Source organism: Triturus cristatus, chromosome 9 (assembly GCF_964204655.1).
Source record: "Triturus cristatus chromosome 9, aTriCri1.1, whole genome shotgun sequence".
NCBI classification, from domain to species: domain Eukaryota; kingdom Metazoa; phylum Chordata; class Amphibia; order Caudata; family Salamandridae; genus Triturus; species Triturus cristatus.
This window is the reverse complement of record NC_140592.1, coordinates 308972341-308993182: the sequence shown is the minus strand read 5'-3', so window position 1 is coordinate 308993182 and position 20842 is coordinate 308972341. Positions and strand designations below refer to the sequence as shown.

Genomic DNA, 20842 nt, shown 5'->3' with positions numbered 1-20842 from the left:
TCAGCAATGATCTCTCAATGAAATCACAGATCAGTGCGGTGGTGTCCTCTGGCTTCTTTCAACTGAGAAAAATCCGTAAGATTGCCCGCTTCCTGACCACCGAGGCCCTTACCCTGGTATTACTGGCACTTGTTATCTCCAGGTTAGATTATGCCAACTCTCTCTATGTTGGTCTACCTGTATACCAACTAAAGAGGCTCCAACTGGTCCAGAACCAGGCAGCACGGCTCATTTACCACCAACCCAAACACCAGCACGTACGCCCTCTTCTGAAATCTCTCCACTGGCTCCCCATCACTGAGCGGTGCAAATTTAAACTGGGCTGTATTATTTTTAAGTCCCTTGTTGGTACAGGACCCCTGTTTATCTCTTCACTTCTGCACCCATATGTCCCTTCCCGTAACCTTCGTTCTTCTTACCTGGCCCTACTTCAAATCCCTATCTTCAAACGTAAAAAACATGGAGGACTAAGGTTCTCAATTCTTGCCCCTTCCTTCTGGAACGCCCTTCCATTAAGTCTGAGACTGGCTTCCCCTTTAACCCATGTTAGGTCTCTCCTGAAAACCTATTTGTTCCGTATAGCTTACAATTAGAATCTCCTAGCCCCCTGGACTGTTTTGTTCTCTTTCTCTCTGCCCCCAGCGCCAAGAAACCGTCTGGTGTTAGCTGCGCTTTATAAATTCTTTTTACATTACATTACATTACATTACATGTGGTGAATACCTGAGTGCAGCCCTGAAAGCATTAGGCATTCAAGAGGTTTGGGACAGTAAGATGGAAAGAACAGCATTCACTAGAGTGTGTAATGCCACTGCAAGGAAACTGTCTTTTTTGGAAGACAAAACAAGATTGATTAAACGTCGACATGCCAGGTCAGTAATAAATTCATATACAAAGCCCAAACCACAAGCTTATTTAGCAGCAAATTTTCGACTTACATTAAAAAAGAAGTTTATGCTGTACGGACTAGGAGATCATAACTCAAAGGACTTGTTACCAACCTGGAAAGGCAAACATCAAGACGAAAACTGTCGCTTATGTGGATACCACATAGAATCGATATGCCATCTGATGTGCGTCTGCCCCACAGTAAAAGACGAAAGAAGGAAGTTCTTAAAACTGATCTTAAATGAATTAAACATCTGCACCTGCAGGCAGGCTGTAACACGCTGGATGGGGGGGCTCATCAAACATTTTAAATTGCTGCGGGGTAAAGTTCTTCACATTGATCGACTACCTTCTCCTAAAAGCGGGCATGAAATTAATAAACGAGGTCGATACAGGACTGAAAACTTTATAAAAAGTTTGAAAATGTTAACAATTAATTACACTTTTGGAAATATCATTCTTTTAAATTTGACTGTTTTAAAATTATTTATTGTGTGCTTTATGGTTGTGAAATACTAAATATAGGCCTTTTTTATTGACTGACACTCAGCATTCTTCAGTGAAGAAAGTACATTCCCTGCATTGCCAGATGAGCTGCCATTACAGAAATCCTTGCCAAACAGGTCTCTCTAGATAAGGCGTGCAGTTCTTTGCCAGGGCAGGAGGCCAAGATCTCTGCTGACCATGTTGGGGCTGGTCGGCTACCTTTGAATAAGCCCCTACATCTGTTATGATACAATGTTTTGGGGAAAGGGATAGCAGACCAATGAGCAAAATGCTGATTGGTTACTGAGAGTCGACCACAAGCAAAAAATAACCTGTGAGCAGAGATAGGAGATCTCTGGGACACGGTGTCACTGGATTACTTGAGTCTTTTTGCAGCCATAACAACATAATTGGCTGATGCATTGCGAAGAAGTGTGGTGTGTGCATTATGCCTTACCAATCAGAGATGAGGATTTCTGGTTGCTTTTCATCCAGATACTTCTTTGAATACCCTTCACTATAGAGGTCAATAGTTTGCCACTTGGTGCACCACCTGTGGATAAGAAGTACATATTGAAAAATGTAATCTGCAGACATTTTCAGGTTGTTACATTTTCACCATTCCAATTTTTAGTAGATACGAGGTGTGTGTTTATTGGACTTCAGCCAGTCATGGATGTGTTTGAAACATCATAGCAGCTAAGCATTACACAATTTGTAAGTCTGCATCAATGAAACTGCCTCAAACACACACAAAGTGAATTCTGAATGACTAATCCTAGACTCCAGCATTAATTAAACAATGATTAAGCAGATAAGCCTAAAGTGGTGCTCTAATTGTACCATTTTATTGTTTTAATAAAAACAAATTTTTACTTATTGTTATAGTTTTGCATTTCGTCAGATGTACCCATCGAAATCACATTTTCATCTTTCTCGTGTTCAGTCTCTGTTTTGGGTTTTGCTTAAGTATTCCACCTATTTCTGAGCCTCCCCTGGCCACCAAAGCAGCAAGAGGCATTCGTCGAGGAGGGAAAGATTATAGAAGCAATGAAGAACAATAAAAATTTGCAGCTCTCTTCTTCCCATCAAAAAGCTCAAATACCTACCTGCCCTCCAGTTACAGAAAGTTATACATAAGGTAATCTTGCCCACTTTTGCCTCTGTTAGAATCATTTACCAGAGGACTTGACCCTAAACCCAAAGAAGTATACAGAGGATTAACGTAAAGAGAATACATTTAAAAAGTCACCAAAAACTGCAGAAAACCTAGGGCACGATTTAAAGTTAGTTGTAATGGAAAATCTCACAATTTGTGGGGAAATGCAAAGTCCAGTGGATAATCCACTTGTCTAATATCTTTCCTGTATGGTGCAGGAAATTCCACCGCACGATTCACCGCAGGATTGAGCTCCCTCTGGAATCTGAATCTGAACCAGACTTTAAATCAAGATCCTCATTATTAATTAAAGTGTTTTATTGAGACTTTAGCTTTAAGAGTAGTGAGAGTGTCATCACTAGTATTTGTAGTAGTAGCACTAGCAACATTAACAGTACGAGTAGGACATGTAGTAGTACTTGGAGTAACAGCAGCATTAAAAGTAACAGCAGTAGCACTGCTAGTAACAGTTCCAGAGTTGCAGCATTAACAATAATGCTATTTTAAGACCTTAAATGTATCAGCTGAAATGGTGAAAGCATAATAAGGGAAACAGTGACAGCAGAGGTACTTTTAGTACTAAGCTCTCTACTGGAAGTGGTAGTATCTGAAGAGCTGCCATGGGGGTGTGTGACCAAGACACCATGGCCGACTAGACGTGCATCGCTGAGGCTCGAGCAGTCACCAAGTAATCCGGCTGCATCCTAACCTACTGGCTGCACAGAACCATTGTTTGGCAGCAACGCATTCGAGATAACGCCCAGGCACCACTGATTTGACTGAGCTATCCCACAGAGGGCTTGAGGTAAAAATGTTCCAGACATGAGCGCAACCGAGCAGAGGCACCATCTTGGATGGTGCTGGAAGAGAGTGTCGCCCACGGGGTGGTGGAAGAGTTGATGTGAGAAAGCAGTCTGTGTCCGGAGTCATCGGACCACAGAGTTTGGAACTGCGGGCCAGGTGGAGCCACCATCTTGGATAACGCCAGGAGAGAATGTGGTCCACAGGAGAGTGGCAGAGCTGAATTAATGGAGTGGTTCACATCCTGAGTTGCTGGACAGCAGAGAGATCAGGGCAGTGGAGTGGTTCTGAGGAACAGCACAGGCTGCCCCACGAAGAGCAACACACACTCGTCCATGACAATGCAGCTGCTTTACAATCCCGTATCAGTCGTGAGAAGCATGTGGAAAACCAAGACCACTATGTGACACATCGGGTGAGTCGCCTGGTGCAGCAGACCTGACATGACAGCACTCTGGCATCCAGGATGAGTGGAATTTAGGATGTGGAAATTCAGACTGAGCTGACTTATGTCCGCAGCTGGAGTGGAGTCAGTGACAGGGCTATTACTACAACAGAGGCGGTAGCGCGGGTTACATAATACAAGTAATGAGAAGCTGATGAAGAAAGCACTCCTCTGGGCCCCAGAAGGGGAACAAGAGTACAGCAGACTGAAATGTATGATAAAATATGGGCAGCATCACACAACAAAGGCAATGCAAACTGGCCATCTGCAAGTGGCCATTGAAATAGGAATAGTTTGTGCTATGCTAGTGGAGAGATTGCAATGCAATGAAGTAGGTGCAAAGGCGCCATTTAAAGGCATGGGAGCAAGAAGGGCAAAGAACTAGAGCCAACAGGTCAGCCATAAAGCAAGAAATTGCTCTACATGGTCCCTGAATCAAAATATCTCAGAAACTGGGCAAAGCAGGTTGCACCACCCACTTAATATAATGGATCTAGAAAACGATAGTCCATGGAGCCATGCCTACACCGTAGTGGACCAGAATAACATAATACATATTATGAGAGTTGCTCTCCAAAATTGACACAGGTGTTGTGAAGTTGCATGCTTGCTAAAAACAGCAATATAACATCTGAATAAAGCTGAAGGAACTCAGGGACATGTTCAAGGTGGCTCGGAGGTGGCCAGGGTTGGAGGTACAGTGTTGGGGCTAGTTAAATGTCACACTGGCCAGTAGGAAACCGTACAACTCTGAGTCAATCACACTGCACAAGAGGGTTAAGCAATAATAAAATGTGTAAACCAAAGAACACCAAGCGGTGGTCCAAGCAGGGCAGACCCAATAATCCCAGTAAACATGGAGTGAGGAAGTAATGTGGATGAACTAGCCACTGGCAGTCATAGTGGAGTCTAGAGAGGCCTTGGAAGCCAAGATAAATAGAGTGTCAATTGACTTGAATCTTCTCAGAGTGGATGAGCGCAAGATCTCTGACAGATTTATTATAGTGAAGTCAACAATAGCCATCACCTGCCCTACAAATATAGAACTCCAGAAACAAGAATCTGAACTAGAGGCCAAAATAAAACTCAGAGTACAGTGCAGAATACTCCACGGGACATTCAAGAAGGCATAACACAAGGATAGTGAATCTCCCTGGAAAAATAAGAAGAGCACAACATGGAACTCCTTCTAGCAGAATGGATTGTCAAACAGCTGGCAGCCTAAGAACTGTCTACATTTTTCATGATAGAAAGAACCACCATGATCACCAAGATTCATATCATCACCTCGACTGATGGATGAATGCTGATAACATACTGCACATAACGCAGTGAAACAGTACATAAGCAGTGGAGTACACTAAAGTGCTGTTCTTCCCAGGTTACACCATATTGGTTCAACAACTAAGAAATCCATTCCTCAAGGTTAAGCGGACACTCAGAATGCTTGGCCTGAAATACATGCTCCTTTTTCCTGCAAAGCTACAAATCACTGATAAAAATAGACAGGGTTTTTCATAAACCCAGTAGAAACAGGGCCATGGACAGAGACCTGGGCTGCAGAGCACAAGGTATCACCATGACCTGCACCATAGAGGCCTTGTACAAGTAAAAGCTACACAGATGACAAGAACCACTCACAGATCCCAACACATCCTTGAAGCAGCCTAGAGAAGAATAATCCAAGTCGGCAGAGGAACTATCGCATTAGAAGGCTGGGTCATTGACCAAGCAAAAGAACCAGGCTCAGAACTGGAAGGTGAAGACGCAGAAGTTGAAGGAATTCGAAGAGGCCACACTGATGACATCAGATGAATTATTCTTAGATGGCACTCCTAGCAAATGAAAGTATGCGGGTGTGTGGTGTCTTGGGCTGGTGGACAGGGCCGGACTGGTAATTCCGGGCACCGGGCAATCCCCCGGTAGGCTGGATGGGGTGGGGGCCGGTTTTGTGACAGGGGGCAGGTTTTGTTGCTGGGGCCGATTTGGACCCTGATGCGTGACTGAGCAAACAACAAGCACAACTATCTGCATAAAATGCAGCTGCTGGTGGTGCTGCATGCACCGTCCGTGTCCGTGAGTGACCCAATTTTATTTCATTTAGGCTATTATTTATAAAAAATCCACCTGGGTGGCTGCACCATGCTGCGTGAAGCGCGCAGTGATGTCTACTCTCTGCCGCCGCGTTACAGTGCACCCTTAGGGTGGGGTCTGGAGTGGACCTGGTGATCATGCGCATTGGGGGTCGCACAATAAAAAGTGCGCGTGACTGCGAGGCGAGGTCGAGGAGGCAGGCTTCTCAGAGGAGGCCAGAGACGACTGAGAAAGAGAGGCTGGAGGCACCCCATAATTTAATTATTTCTAGCCTGCCCCCGTGTCTGTTACCCGGCGCCCGCAGGTGAGTCTCCTGAGTGTCCGTCCAGTCCTGGTCCAGTCGTTTGCATGCAATCCCACCCTGATCATGGCACTGTCTGAGGTTGTCTGCAGCGGATTTGTGAGCAGCCCAGGGCGGAGCGAGGTGGCGGTGGCTGGCCTCAGAGGGTGCAGCTTGTCCGACCATGAATGCCTCTGCCCGTCCACCGATCACTATGTGCCTGTATAAAGCACCCCTTTCCGGCATGACATCACTGCCTATTCTGAGGCGCAGATCCCATTTCAGGTTACGAACCCCCATGTTACTGGAAGCTCCGATGATAATGGCTGTTTATTGTTCATCGAAGGTGACTAATTACTTCCCGCAGACCATGCGCCCTCGTGATAACATGATTGTTTTTCATAACTTTTGCTCCCTCCTCTCATGGACCGGCCGGGCCCTTAGCGTCCGAGAAATGTGTTATCTATGAGGACATTTACCTTGGGCCTGCGAGGCAGGTCCTTTGGGGAAACACACTGGGGTGGCTTCTCTGTTTCCCAGTAGATTGACCCAGAGCACTCATGTGCATTAGCCGTCCGTGAAATGGTGGATAATGTTTTGATGGGAAGGTTCCTGTGCCTGGTGGGAGCAGGATCGATAGTAGTTCAGAATTATGCTCAAGGCTCCTAGAAATAGCAGTGTTGGCAATCGTGACAATTGAACCCAGTGCTGGCGGAACCTTTGGCGCTAACTGGATGCGAGTATGCTGTGGAATGGAATACCATAGAGACTTGACATGGAGTCTCATAGTTAGTTGAGTCCGACCAGTGTGCAGTTATATTGTTCAAGAATTTACGTCAAACTTTACAGTCTGTGACTGGCCTGGCTTTAGAGGCTATGAGGTTTGAGCGAGCTTGCGGCACGGCCGATGCTAGATGCTAGTGTACACAACACATCGATCCATGGTAATTGGTGAATCAGTCGTGAAGTCACTTCACAACTGATTTACCAATTACCATGGATCGATGTGTAAAGTCCCATGCAAGTGTCCAAAATCCTTGCAGACATATCCCCCCCTGATCCAGACCATGGGGTAAATCATTAGTGGCCTGACGCACGCCTCCCGTTTATCTGGGAGCAGCCAGCAGTTCGTACTTATCGGTTATCGCCGATCCTGCATCAGTCGTGTAACCTGCATGTACTATCCCTCCGAGTGCACCAGCACCAGCATCGAGTGACAACAGCACTAAACTCACAGAACACTTGTAATAAAGCAGAGCACATACAGGACTTTCATTGCTGCCAGGCCTGACTGCTGCTAGGTAAGGTGGAGTGCAGTGCAGTGCAGGGTGTGAATGACGTGCCAGCAGAAGCAGACTGATGTACATGCAGTGTGACGTGGTGGATCTGTGAATCACAGATCCACCACGTCACACTGCATGTACATCAGTCTGCTTCAGTGAACTGAAGCACATGCCTGTCATAAAGTGTCCTACAAGTTGTCACACAAGTGAATTGTCACATAAGTGCCTTTGAGAACAACCTATGCTTCATGTTCATGGTTGGGCTAAATGGTTGTTGGTAGGGTCTGTAACCATTGGCTGCTGATACAATGGCAGTGGGATATGCCTCAAAGTAAATGGACATACGTATCTGCTAATCTGCTTCACATAACACTCAGAATACTTTAAAAGAACTTTAAAGAATATGCATCCATAAACTCTCTTCTGTGTTAAATATTCAAAATGATACTGGGACTTCATGGGGAGATGCTCTTCAAGGATGGTGAGCTGTAGCACTAGTCTTCCACAGGCCTCCCTTGTGAAGTGTTTTTTAGATACATATTGTTCATACTGACTGCTGAGACATGGTTAGATAGTCCTTGTCGGCCTCAGATTCCTCCAAATTAAATTCAGGTTTGATCTGCTTTATTGCATCAAAAAAGGCTATTTTTGTTGGCACTTAGGGCTCAGTGCACTTTGCCACCGCTAACCAGTGCTAAAGTGCTTGTGCTCTTTCCTTTAAACATGGTAAAATTGGCTTACACCGAATTGGCAAATTTAATTTACTTGTAAGTCCCTAGAAATGTGGTTCAACATGTACCCAGGGACTGTAATTTAAATGCTGCTAGTGGACCTGCAACACTTATTGTGCCACCCACGTAAGTAGGCCTGTCATTGCAGTCTGCCTGTGCAGTTTTAAAACTGCCATTTTGACCTGCCAGGCCTAAAAATATTCCCTTTTACTACATATGTCACCAGGATGTCACCACCTGCGCAAGCCCTTTCCATAAGGCATGATGCAGTATGCAGAGTGCAGTGTATTTAAATGGTTTGGCATATACTTTTAAGTTTTAAATGTCCCGGAATAGGCATGGCTAAATTGCTAACCTTGTTCTTTGTGTGATTCCTGAATTTTTCACAATCCCATGACTTCAGTGATGTACAGACAACATTGATGGCAGCATCCACTCACTGAAAAGTGCTCCAGTGCCACTGGCCTGGGTGCGTTTGTATGATTGTTTCATGCTTTCTGGCTTGGGTGCCTTGTGAGACATTTCCATGCCTTCTGGCAGCCTGGGTGCTTATGTGTGATCTTTCCATGCTTTCTGGCCTGGGTGCTTATGTGTGCTATTTCCATAGTTTCTGGCCTCAGTGACCTGGAGGCTCATGTGTGACATTTCCATGCTTACTGGCCTGGGTGCTTATGTGTGACGTTTCCGTGCTTTCTGGCCTGGTGTGACCAGGCCTGGGTCAGTGCCTAGGTGCTTATGTGTAACATTTCCACAGTTTCTGGCCTCAGTGGCCTTTGTGCTTATGTGACATCACATGTCAGTGCTTAATGTGTGACAACGAGAGTGATAATTTATTGAAAATACAAAAAAGAATATCAGAATGTAGTTTTTATGCTGTAAAGTTGACGTTGAAACAGTCTTATAAAAAAAAGCCTAAAACCCATAAGGTAATCATTTACTATGCTTTAAAAGTTAATACAATCTAATATGTAATGAAAAATGTGTTGAAAAATGATATGTTTTGGCCTTTTTGTCTCCAAAATTTTCTTCGGGGGACAAGCCCCCAAACTCCCCCTAGTAGTGTTTGCTCACTGCGCTTGCTCACTACACAACATGTGGGAGCTGGTCTCACTTTTACTTTTACTCTCCGATTCACTACTTGTGTCTATTTTTGGTGCTCTCTGAAAGAATGTCTATGGGTACATATGACTGGGTGGGTAACCTGGTGCTCTTTAAGGTCATCATCTACTATTTACTGTGCTTTGAAAGGTGATACAATTGAATATGTAATGAAAAATGTGCTGTAAAATTCACCATTTTGGTCTGTCTTTTTCCAAAATTTTCTTGGGGGGAGAACCCCCCCAAACCACCCTAGTAGCGGTTGGGCACGCTCGCTACGCGCCGGGGGCTGGTCTGGAAAGATTTGCCAGGGCTGCTTTCAGTTCCCAGTCCGGCCCTGAACATGTGTGGGGATAGAAGTGGAAGTTAGCAAGACGGCAGCATGGCTAATGACACACTTGTGCAACAGGATGTTTTGTTCATTCTAACATATGGCGCATGTGTTTTCCTCCTCCGACTCGATGGCGATGTCTGGAGAGGAGGCTTCGTTCATCCAGGTCTCGGTCAGGAAGGCGACGTCTGTTGATGCAGTGTCGAGTAGGTCCCAGAGCTCGACGGCGTGTTTGCGTGCGGAGCGGGTGTTGATCAGGATGCATCGGAGCTTGTTGTGTTCTGTCATGGCGGGAGTCTCTGTGTCTTCGATGCAGGAGAAGTTGCAGTTCTGGCAGGTAAAGGGGCCGTGGGTGCGCTTCGGGGTGGCCCTGCAGCAGGTGGGGGTCCGTCCTGAGTTGAGAGCGATGAGGGTGCTGGCGTCGTATCGGAGGCGGTCTTCACGGCTGGTGCGGGGGCCAGCGGTTCTGGCACTGGGTGCGGTCCAGGTGCGGACGGGCACAGACGGGCTTGCCTTAGGTGCGCCTTCGGCACGCCAGAGGCACGCACGCTGCGCGCGGCCGCACAGCGACCGCCATTATAAGGGGAGGTGGGAGGGAGTGTGGAAATGTGGATTTTCCTGATCAGTTACGTCCCCTATCTTGGACCCCAACGGTTCTATATGCATGTTACAAGTACATGTATGTCCCCTCCAGTTCCAGTTTCCAAGACGCAAACATATGTGCGTCCACCGTCAACATGTTCTCTGTCAGATCCGCCATCAATGGGCTGGATATTCGATTCCTAAGTATGAAAGGCCACCGACTTTATATGGCTAAGTTACTCCATTTTTACAGTTCAGGCAAGTAGGCCCGATTCTGTCCTCAAAGCTTTTCCCTGCTCTCTGTCTCTGACAGCTTCAGCTTGAGCTCGCATCTGTATCCATGAACTTTGTCCTACTCCCTGTGCAGCTAACGGTGCCTGCCTCGGCCAGTTTCGCCCGCCTGCCAAAAAGCTGTATTTCACCTTCGAATTATCTACTTTGCTTTTCAGCCGATGCATTCCTGTCTAGTGATTTAGGTAAACATTTCCTTTAGCTCACAAGCAAAGGACTCGGCCTTTCCGTCCTCCTGCAAGAAATTCATAGCCCTGTTGCCATGGAAAGTTTTCTGCCCCTCGCATCTCATATAGACACTTAGACGCTTGTACACGCACACACAGTCAGTATAGAATAGATTCTGTCCGAGAGTCTTTCCTTGTGGATAACATAGTTCTCTAAACATAGGATGTTAGATATGATTTGGAATTAGGTTGACTTGACCCCCCAGACTTCTCGTCTCCACATGTAGAGCTAAATGTCAAGTCCCCTTCACCCCCTAGTTGCACGTCAATCACACGTCATGCTGCTGCGCGCGCATCTATGTTAAGTATTATCTTATAGATCCACCTATGTATGATAATCAGAGCCAATCATGTTTCTTTCTGCTCCTTATTACGCCTAGTTTCAATTACGTATTACTATGTCATTTCTCTTATCAATTGTTACGCCTATTGCATTCGTTTCATTGTAATGTATGACCTATAAAAGTTACTTCTTGTCAATAAAGTATTGTACTTCACTTCCTGAACCCTCGTGGTGACGGAACCTGAAGGCCGCCACTCGAGTCGGCCATTTTGGAATAAAGCCCATTCAGAAAATCTCTTATACCACGGATTCTGCCTCTTGTTATTCTGAGCTATTTTACTTTATTTTAGATTCCGTATGAAATTCAGTCTAGGTAAAAAGAATATTTACCACATAATGGCGCCCGAACAGGGACACTTTCTCATCTCACGCGCCGGCGGTGCGTTGCAGGCCCGGTCTCCTGCCACAGCTGGACGGACCATAAACGCGTACCAGCAGGATTTCCTGTAGCTCCCTCCGGTCAAGCGGGGGCGACTGAGGCTGCGATCAACCCAGACGAGGCGGTGAGAAGTGCGAAGTATCCCGACCAGAGCCTAGCTGAGAGAGCAAGATCCGAGGTATACAGAGGCCCACCAGGTTTTCGAAATCCCGATGTCCAGAGGGTCCGCTGTCCGCAGTCATCGAGTCCCGTCCATTCTCTGAGGCCTTCCGTTTCAAGGAGCTACTCGGTGAGTACCATCGCCGGGGAGGCGTGTTGACGCGCACATAGGTTGTGCCGGTCAAGACGGATTTGGGTACACAAATCCGGTCTGCACTGTTTAGCAGTGTATATGTACTGTTTAGCAGTATATCAAGTATTCCGAAGTATTCAGTTATTGTCAAGAATTCAGCTTGGTGATTAGTTATGCAGACTGTCATCATTGCCGGTCATTTTTAAAATGTTTAATGTTTAATGTTTAAAGTGTTCAAATGTCTTGCATATTGTGGTATGAATGATTGCTCATTGTTCACTGTTCATTATTGTGTTTTTTCGTATTAAGTGAGTTCAAGAGTAAGTATCAGATCAGTTGTCAAGATGCCGCTCTTCTCGAAGTTAAGACAGATTACTACCAGAAAAGGGGTGCTTGAAGAAGCAGTTCCTATTCCTCCTAGGGACACTCCAGGGCATTTTATGTATCACAAGCATGGCTTAGATGCCATATTATTTCTTGATTTATGGGTAGATTATACCAAGGGATTGCCGGAAAGTCAAAGGTGGCCCGCAGCAGGAACCTGGGATGCAGAGTGCATCATGAAAGTGGAGGAAGAGTTATGGAAAAGAAAAGTCAGACAGTCACAGAAAGACGCTGTTGAGTTATGGCGTAAAGAATCTCATAGACGTACAGAAAAAGCACGTAGACAAGAAGAGAGGAGTAAAGAAAGTTCAAAGGAAGTTCAAGAAAATCTATTAATTGAGGAAGGTATCCGAGTGAAATCAGAACAAGTAGATAGACAAAGAAATGCTCTTATGAATGGTATGTATCCCCTCCTAGCCGAAGGACTACCTAAGGCTGTTCCAGAGATGCCAAAGGACTTGCCACCCCCATTATTTCCAATTAAGGTACATCCAAAAGGGCATCCCAGAACCGCAGAAGATGTTTTTCTTTCCTCATATCTAGATGACGCAGCTCCCGAGTATGCTAACCCCGCACCACATAGACCGTCTGGCGGAGGGATTCAACGTCAGGATCAGGTATCTGTCCCCGTGCAACAGCAAGTCCCGACACAAGCTCCGGCAAGCACATCTGTTTCCGCATCTGTCTCCGCAATCGATTCTACAGTGGTATCGACACCCATAGTTGCTGTGTCACGTTCGACGAATCCATTCACTCCCGACGCCCCTGAAGGGGCCACGGGAGGTGCTAGCAATACTTTTACGCCACCTAGAATAAATAAACTTGTTTTCCAAGAGTCAGCGCATTCACGTACACCCAAATTCGTAAGTGAACGTACGCTTAAGGAACTCCTTATAGATTGTAGATATGACCCGGTGGTCGGTAAAGAGGACGAAATGGTCCTGGCATCATTACGTATCAGACGAGCCGCAGAGTATTTAGCGAGGTTACCAGGAATGACTACGCATCTAGATAAAATATATCATTTTGTCCAAACAGGGCGAGACCCAGAATGTATTAACAGAGCCATGGAATTCCAGAAAGTAGAGATACAGGGGGAACTGTTACGTTTCCTCATAAACTGTGTGATCAGAAATCAAGACCGACCGGGGGTAGACCCGAATGCAATGCTTATTCTTACAAGATGGAGCCAGAATATATCAGAAGGGAGACACGATAAGAAAAACTGTATAATAGCCATGTGCCGAAAAATCCGTAGAGAAATAGAGCGTATTCATGAAGAAAGATTGGAAACAGACGAGTTCGAGCCAGATGAAGTGTCCGAATCAGGGAATTCCGCAAGACAGTCAGAGACCATAGCCTACGTAGGCAGAGGAAGATCCTGTGATAATACTAGATGCTTTTCTGATCCCATACACTCTGTATGTCCAAATAGCAGAACGTATCCGACGCCTGTAATAAATCTGAAGTCTCCTGAACATTTGTTTCAAGCCGCAGATAAAATACTACGAGAACGAAGGGGTTACCACCTCCTCGATTCCATGGATGAGCAAGAATTAGCCAGATCAGCCGTTCACTGGATTGACAGTCCTGAAAAATACGGTGATGAGACCGTAGCACACACGTTTTTTAACCTCAGTGCAGATGAACAACGTTTAGCTGGAATCTATATGATTCAGCAACTCCTTATATTATATAAGAGCCAACATGCTGACCCTGGTCCTTTACCTGATATATTAACGGAACTACTCACGAGCAGATGGAGAGGTTCTAGTAACAAGTTAATTAAAGAAATATTAGTGTCACGTAAACAGTATGTCCTTTTTGTAAGCCCGGATTCTTTCTCACTGCCCCGCAGAGAAAGAACGCCGTATTATATGGATAGACAAAATCCCTTACGAGAAGTGCACCCAATAAAAGGCGAAGACAATCAGTTTCACCGTGTATTTGTATACACACCCATATCAAAAATTGAATTGTTAGAAATGAAGAAAGTAGTACCAAGTCATGACAAAGACCCAGCGGGTTTCCACCGAGAAATTAAGGACATGTTACTGATGGGAGAGTATACCTATCCTGATATTATGACGATATTAAAGGTGCTCTTGCCTGCTGGCATTTATGAAAAACTGAAAGAAAAAGAGTGGGAAGTGGGAGACCAAAAGATAGATTGGACAGCATTAGAAACGGAAGAAAAGGCCCGAACTGCAGGTTCAGGGCTCGGGGATAAAGTCAAAGCATTACCAGGTTTACTAGTACAAGTACTGCCACGTTTATTAACTACGAAAAAGGAAGATTGGGGTGCAATCACGGCCTGTAAACAAAAGCATGATGAAGACACAAGTGATTATTATGCCCGATTTGAAAAATGTTTTGGAATAAATAGTGGTATAAAAACAAGTAGTGAGTCGTACCCACATTTATTTGTGACAAAATTAGTAGAAAATGCATTACCTCCAGTAAAGAATAGAATATTGAAATTCGAAAGTACCTGGCAAAGTAACACTCCGTCACAAATGCTACAAATGTTACAGTATCATCACAATAGAATTAGAGATGAACAAGAACACGAACAAAGACGTATGAAAGATACAAAAATGAAAATGCTAGTGTCTCAGACAGTACCGGCTGAAGGACATAAAAAGGGTATGACACAGTCCGATTCAGCAGGACCGGTAAAAGGGACATGCAATTATTGCAAAAAGCCAGGTCATTACGTACACGATTGTCCAGTTTTAAAACATAATATCGCCATAGGTAAAACACAAGAAAGATCACGGCCACTCAGACAAGATCAGAATGAACAAGGAGCTATGCCGCATCCCCAGGCCATGCCAGCCGCACAACAGCCAATACAGTTTGTGCCAGCTGCACCACCGTTGCCTGCTACTGCCACACAAACCACAACACGACAAATGTATCAGACTGCACAGTATGAATATCCTGAGTATCAGCGTTACGCATGAACCAGCCTAGAGAGGGAAGTTGACTTACCCCTTATCGAGATTCCTGTAGATCAAGAAGGTCCTTATGTACATAGTGAATTATTAGGTCAAGATAGAAAATTCTTACTCGATACAGGGGCAAGTCGAACAACTATAAAACGTAGTGAAGTTCCAGGGGCACCCCTCTCAGGCTCTCAAAATGTTTCCCTTGGTTTTTCAGGAAAACCTATTGTTAATGAAGTATCACAGCCTCTTCCACTTACGATAGGACCTTTGACACGAACTACAGATTTATTGCTTACTAAATCATGCCCAGAAAATCTGTTAGGAATTAAAACTCTGAAAGCCCTAGGAGCCATAATATGTTGTTCTCCGGAAGGAGTAAGGTTGTTTTTACGTGATTTTAAAGGTCACTATGTGTCTAGAGACATGGATCCCCGACTACAGACTTTACCAGCGCATCTATGGGCACAAGGCCCTACTGATGTTGGTTGTATGAACATTACACCATACCGAGTCACACTCAAGGCAGGAGTGGTATTACCACGAATGCGACAATACAAGTTACCGCAAGATGCTGTAGTGGCTTTGCTGAAAATCATTGATGAGTTAATTGCCCAAGGAGTAGTTGTAGAAACAGACTCCAATGTATGTAATTCACCGATAATTCCGATTCTTAAACGAACTGATCCTACTGCTCCGCCAGTATACCGATTGGTTATTGATTTGCGTGAACTAAACAAGTGCATTGTGCCACAATTTCCTGTGGTCCCCGATATATCATCATTATTGACAGCAATTGATTCCGAAGCAACATTCTTTACTGTAATTGATCTCAAGAATGCCTTTTTCAGCGTCCCAATAGATCCGGAAAGCCAATATTTGTTCGGATTCAGTTTAAATGGGCGCAGTTTTAAATTCTCACGCGCTCCCCAAGGATTCACAGAAAGCCCCAGCATCTACAGCCAAGCACTGAAACGAGAACTTGACAGTATCCACATGCCAGTCAATACTGCACTGCTTCAATATGTCGATGATCTGCTGATCACCGCGAGAAGCGAACCTGAATGTGAAAAGGCTTCTCTGACAGTTTTACATTTTCTAGCCGACAAGGGGCACAAGGTGTCTCCTTCTAAGCTGCAATTCTGTGTCCAGCGAGTTATTTATCTTGGTCACTCGCTGTCCAAGGAGGGAAGGCAGCTTACACCAGATCGCATCCAGTTAATTGCTAACATGTCAATACCCCAGACACAAAAGGAGGTGCGGGCTTTCATAGGCCTCACTTCATATTGTAGGCAGTGGATCCCTCAGTACGCATTCCTAGCAAAACCACTCATTCAGTTGACCACACAGGAGGCAGCCACATCGACTGTTCTCCCTTGGACTCAGGAACATACACAAGCTTTTGAAAGCCTAAAGGAAGCTTTATGTCAAGCACCTGTTTTAGCAACACCATGTTATAGCAAACATTTTACACTCTTTGTTACAGAACGCGAAGGTACTGCCTTGTCAGTACTCACTCAGGAACAAGCAGGATCACGCAAGCCATGTGCTTATTTTTCCAGTACATTAGATCCCGTAGCTCAGGCTTTGCCTGCATGCCTGAAATCAGTGGCGGCAACAGCTTTAGCAATCAGACAAAGCGATGCCATAGTGTTAGGACATCCATTGACAGTACAAGTACCACATGCAGTAGAAGTTCTTGTGAACCGAACACAAACACAACACTTGACCATAGCAAGACTTACCGGTTATGAACTGACATTGTTTCAGCCACACATAGAGATCCGACGGTGTAATACATTGAATCCTGCTACACTGTTACCTGTAATTGGAACAGACCCACTAGCTCATGATTGTGTTGAAATCATTGAAATAAAGACGAAACCTAGACAAGACTTGACAGACGTTCCATTGTTAGATCCAGACCTGACGTTGTATGTAGACGGATCGTGCATGAGAACAAGTACAGGAGATTTAGTGGCCGCGTATGCAGTCACAACAGACACTGAAGTTATTGAGACAAACTGTATAGATACTTTGTCAGCCCAAGCAGCAGAACTTATTGCTCTAACACAAGCCTGTATTCAAGCCACAAATAAGAAAGTTAATGTATACACTGACTCACGTTATGCATTCGGAGTTGTACACGACTTCGGCGTGCTGTGGCGAGAGAGAGGTTATTTAACCTCCCATGGTGCCCACATTCAGCACGGACCCCTCATTCATGCCTTGTTAGACGCAATACATCTACCCACTGCTATATCGATTATGAAATGTAAAGCACACACGAAGGTTACTGATATCATTTCTCAAGGCAATGATTTAGCTGACAGAACAGCTAAACAGACTGCTCAGAATCGCACATTAGACATGACAAAGCCAATAGTTCAGACACCAACACAGTGTATGACAATTAAGGATCCCGCACTTGACGTAATTGACATACAGACACATGCTACTGCAGAAGAATTAAAGAAATGGACTGAACTAGGAGGGATCCAGACAGATCAGGGATGGATGACGAAGGAGAAATCTGTATGGTTTCTTCCTGACTCTATGGTCCAAGCCATTATAGCTACAATTCACAGCCCAGCGCATTTAGGAGAGAAAGCTATGCTAGATAGCATTCAACACATTTGGTTCAATAAACATTTACGAGCAGCAGCTAAACAAAAAGTCCGTACCTGTATGATATGTTGTCAGTTCAACCCAGGAAAAAGTGTTCCCGTAGAACAGGGTGGATTCCAGACTCCTGATCATCCTTTTGAAGTGCTCCAAATGGATTATATCCAGATGGAACGATGTCGAGGATTCAAATATGTTCTTGTAGTTGTCTGCGCTCTCTCCCGATGGACTGAGGCGTACCCAGTATCAGATTACACGGCCCCGACTACTGCCAAACAGTTAGTTCGAGAATTCTTCCCACGGTACGGTTTACCACGTGTTGTATATTCAGATAACGGCCAGCCTTTCTCATCCGAATTAATGAAACATGTCTCACTTTTGTTGGGATATCAGTGGAAATTCCACTGTGTCCGACACCCCGAGGCAGCAGGTCTCGTGGAACGACATAATCAAATTTTGAAAATCAGATTGTCTAAAATATGTAAGGAGAAAGGTGTTGACTGGATAGTAGCCTTACCAGTTGCACTATTTTACATAAGAATGGTAGCACACTCTCGAACAGGGCTATCCCCGTATGAGGTGATCTTCGGAAGACCACCAAATATGTGGGGGACGCCTATACCACGTAAAATAACTGATGTAAATTGTAATATGCTGACAGATTACTTGGCTTCCTTGATGTCTGCACTACAATCTTGTCGTTCACAGGTATCAGCAGCTTTTCCTGACAACACTGAGGTGAAACCCCATGACGTTGCTCCGGGTGATCTGGTGTTTGTGAGGAATTTTGATCGAAAAACCCAGTTGGAGCCCAGGTGGAAAGCACCGAAGCTAGTCCTGCTGACCACAAGAACAGCCGTGAAAGTTGAGGGCCGCAAGGGCTGGATACATTCCAGCCACATTAAGAAATTTCATGGACTATCCTCGGATATAGACACTGTGCCCTGCACTCCCTCACAGACTGATTCAAAACTTCCCTTTGTTGAACAGAATGACTCTCAGTGTTAAAAATTAAAGCTTAGGCCCAAACAGTCGAGCAATTTGATTGTTTAAGTCCTCTCCAAGGTGAAGCGGTTGAATTGTCTCTGACATGTATCCCTTGGACCTGAGTAGAGAAAATACCCGAGAAATGTTGAAACGACAGGCGTATTGTAAATCACTGCGTAGCTACTGTATGAGGACATTATTAATTCTGTTTTTATTGAGTGTTTTAATAATTATTACGAGTGTGATTTTGCACATATATCATCCTATTTCTAGACATGTTTATAATATTGCTGCTGAACATTCTTTTAGTGACCTACCGCCACATGAATTATCTTATAGACTTGCGCTGCGCAATAACACTTTCATTAGTATGTTACATCATTCCCATCAGACTAGTAATGCCACCAATTGTTGGGTGTGTGGCCGACTCCCTCCCTATCAGAATAACAAAGGAGTTTTGCCTTTCTTTCCACATCCGTTCACACATAATGGCTCCTGTGGAGCATGGTTTAGTTTACTAAATTCCATAGACCCAGACACAGCAGTTTATCAACAACATTGGATATGGGGAAATCTGAATCTAGTTTTATTCAAAGTCTGTCATCCTAATAAGGAGGGTCACCCCAGTAGAACAGGAACTGATCTAGAAAATGAAGTGTATAAATTAGGTAATTTTACGCCTAATCTTATGATTCTGAATGTCAAATCCGAAGTTCAGCTAATTCTGCCCACTATGTCAGTATTTCCAGTTAAGGGTGAATTATGTGTGAGAAAAGTTGGTTCCATACATATGGGCCATAGCAAATGCGTTACTACAGTAGAATATAGTGATCAAGGTAAATCTTCATTTAGAGCTTCTCGCCATTCTTACTTTATATGTGGTCAGACGGCATATATGCGTCTGCCTCTAGATTGGGACGGTACCTGTTACATAGCATTCCTTTTGCCACCTGTTTTCCTAGCTCCCCCTGATTATTATCGAAATGTTCATTTAGTACAGAATAGAGAGCGAAGAGATCTCCCAGTTGTCGATTATACTGAGACAGCATGGGACAAGTATGTAGATTTCAATAAAGGTATCTTTCCCTATATAGGTACAATATCAAATAGTAAGCTGATACGCAGACTAACCAAGACTCTTGAAGCTGTAGTAAACGAGACTATAGCCGCCCTAGGCAATCTGACAGAGGAACAATCAGTGATGAGAATTGTTGTTCTCCAGAATCGTCTTGTCCTTGACGTCATCCTGGCCGATAGGGGCGGAGCTTGCAGGGTCATCGGATCCAGCTGCTGCATATTCATACCAGAAAATTTGCCATCTGTATATAAAGCTATAACACGCCTTCATAAGATTGTGAGCCAGATACACGAGAATCCAGGCACTTGGACGTGGTCCGGGTGGTTTTGGAGTGTGATATCAGCCTGGGGATGGAGAGTTCTATCCTTCCTAGGTATTGGCCTTCTTATGCTCTTCAGTTGTTGTTTATGCCTGCAATGTGGACCAGCGATTTGTGGTCTGTGTGCCACATCATGCATTCCATATCAAGGTTCTCGTTCAAAATGCCAGAAGAAGAAGGAAGAAGAAATGATGCTCCATGAGCAAATCAATGGAATGATGAAGATTGATATCTCTTGAAGGGCAAGTAGGGGACAAGGAGGGAATGTGGAAATGTGGATTTTCCTGATCAGTTACGTCCCCTATCTTGGACCCCAACGGTTCTATATGCATGTTACAAGTACATGTATGTCCCCTCCAGTTCCAGTTTCCAAGACGCAAACATATGTGCGTCCACCGTCAACATGTTCTCTGTCAGATCCGCCATCAATGGGCTGGATATTCGATTCCTAAGTATGAAAGGCCACCGACTTTATATGGCTAAGTTACTCCATTTTTACAGTTCAGGCAAGTAGGCCCGATTCTGTCCTCAAAGCTTTTCCCTGCTCTCTGTCTCTGACAGCTTCAGCTTGAGCTCGCATCTGTATCCATGAACTTTGTCCTACTCCCTGTGCAGCTAACGGTGCCTGCCTCGGCCAGTTTCGCCCGCCTGCCAAAAAGCTGTATTTCACCTTCGAATTATCTACTTTGCTTTTCAGCCGATGCATTCCTGTCTAGTGATTTAGGTAAACATTTCCTTTAGCTCACAAGCAAAGGACTCGGCCTTTCCGTCCTCCTGCAAGAAATTCATAG

The 20842-nt window shown here is 44.7% G+C and overlaps 1 long non-coding RNA gene across 2 annotated transcripts in view; it reads right to left on the bottom strand.

The window, feature by feature from the left end:
• LOC146797805 (uncharacterized) overlaps nucleotides 1-20842 on the bottom strand; it is a 74047-nt gene that overhangs the window by 30364 nt on the left and 22841 nt on the right. For both annotated transcript variants that reach the window (XR_014968537.1, XR_014968538.1), the window contains exon 4: nucleotides 1832-1927. This is a non-coding gene — a long non-coding RNA (uncharacterized LOC146797805). The remainder of the gene's footprint in view (nucleotides 1-1831; nucleotides 1928-20842) is intronic.